Here is a 2,413-nt window from a genome sequence, read left to right on the forward strand (position 1 = left end):
CATTAGACCAACCTACTTAGGTTTCTGTCCTGACTTCTATTCACAATAGACTATAAACTGGAACATTGCACGTTGCTCTTTGGTCACAGTATCTTTCACAGAGATAGAGACCAAACTTAAACATATACTGTGAGGTTTCAATAACTTGTGTTAACTGGAACTAGCGTGATAAGACTCCTTTCTTATCAATAGTAGCAGATTTTGAAGATACATGAAAAAGTTGCTTCTTAGGGCTTGGAAAGATGGTTCAGGAGTTAAGAGCAGTTGGTACTTTCACAGAGAACCTCGTTGATTCCCAGCACCGACGTCAGGCAGTTTGCAACCCCCTCTAAACACAGCTCTGTGGTATCGGATGCCTTTTTCCGACCGTTTGGCACCACATTCATGTGTACAGACCTGTACATAGACACACAAACAAATGCATAATTAAAAATTAAAACAAATCATAAACTTTTTTTATTGAAAGGATGTTAGCAGATTTTTATTTTTAATTTATACAGTTGTTTAAAACCCTTGTAAAAATTAAATTATGGTTTGGAATTTTTGCCTTCATTTTTATTTCCTTGATGCATCAGTTTTACGCGTGAGAACAAAGACAAGAAGAAAAACACTGTTGGGTATAATAAGACTATGAGTTTTATTATTTCCTCTACTAGATGACTGACATCATTCGGTGAGGAAGAATTGGCAAAAAGAAAAATTATAAAGTGTGTGCTGATCAAAAATCAAAATTTACTTGAAGTAAAGTATGACTAGTTTTCCTGCTAAAATTCAAATAATTTTGAAAACAAAGATATTAAAGTAAGTATTTGGTTTTTATCATTAAAGCAAAGCAATAGAAGAGGAAAATCACACTGGGAATCATATCATGGCTTTGTTGCTGCTAGCAAGGTGAAGCTAACTGCCTGATTTCGGGGGGGGGGGGTGGGAGAATTGTGCTGTGCATAGATTTTGCTGCATAAATATACAAATACCTGGTGCAGGAAGCAATGTTGATATTTCACTTATCTTCTTAAAATAGAAAAAATATTCTAGGTGAGACTAAAGGCTTTTCATAAAAATAAAGTTGTAAGAGTCACCTCATAGTGTGTTTCCCTCTCTGCCTTCCTCTCCCTCTCAGAAAACAACCTAAGAGTGTTGAGCTCTAGTTTCAAAGCAGACATTGTTTAACTAATAAATATAACAGATAGTAATCTGCTTGTCCCTGTGTGTGTGTGCCTGTGTGTGTTCGTGTATATGTGTGTGTGTATGCCTGTATATGTGTGTCTGTGCCCATGTGTGTATCTATATGTATGCATGTGTGTATGTGTGCATGTGTGTGTGCACGTGTGTGTATGTATGTGTGTTTGTGTACGTGAGAGAGATCTAAATACATTTTAGATAGCCTAATTAAATGCACACTATTTACCTTATTGATTTCATACTTTGTGACAGGCTTATTAAAGGTAACATGGGAATTAAAGCACAAAAATATAAGTATTTATACAATGAAAATACAAATTATTTTTCTAGGACATTCATCCATTCATTATCGTGTTTCAGGTACATGTTAAGGACCCGGGCTTACAAAACCGAGCAAACTGAAGTGACTGTGAAGAAAGCAGAATAGACACAGCAAGGGCAAGGCCCGACTCAGGTAAGAGGCAGGCTATGGACAAGTGTCTGAGCACACGCCTAGACAGTGCTTTTCATGTGGAAGACTTGAGTAGCTACTGGGATGTTCTGAGAAGCATGTGCTACAACCACAGTTTAAAGGTACTATCTCAGCTTCTGCACCACACAACAGGCTACCAGTGATGTGGTTTTAGTAGCTTACGATACCATGTCTAAAGATGCACACAATTCCATGATAAGTTAGGCATATGCCCCTGGAGAGTTTGCTCTAAAATTTGCTCTAAAATATATGGGGCAAACACCTGTGAAAAAAAACATTTTTTTTAAAAGAGAAAAACACTTAAATATTTTAAAGTTGTTTTTAAAATTTCCTTAAGTTTAAATATCAATTAAAATATATTAATGGTATTTTATGTTTATGGTAGCTCAGCATTTGATCATATCATATAGGAGAAAGATTGAAAAAATAAAAGAAAACTTAGTCAATAGAACTGCGGCACATGGATAATAAAATATAAAGTCATCTTATTAGGTCCATCAATATTATGGCTTCTGATTGACAAGCATGCACATTTTATCAATAAAATATGAAACAACTAGCAGAAAGGTGGCGGTGCACACCTTTAGTCCTAGCACTCCAGAGGCAGAGGCAAGTGGATCCCGATGAGTTTGAGGCAAACCTGCTTTACAGAGTGAGTTTCAGGACATCCATGCACATAGAAATCCCGCAAGGGGGGAGGGGACAAATGGCATAGGGGTTCGGGGTACTGGCTGCTCTTCCAGAGGGCCTAGATTCGAT

The sequence above is a fragment of the Micromys minutus genome, assembly GCF_963924665.1.
Source record: "Micromys minutus genome assembly, chromosome: 13".
NCBI classification, from domain to species: domain Eukaryota; kingdom Metazoa; phylum Chordata; class Mammalia; order Rodentia; family Muridae; genus Micromys; species Micromys minutus.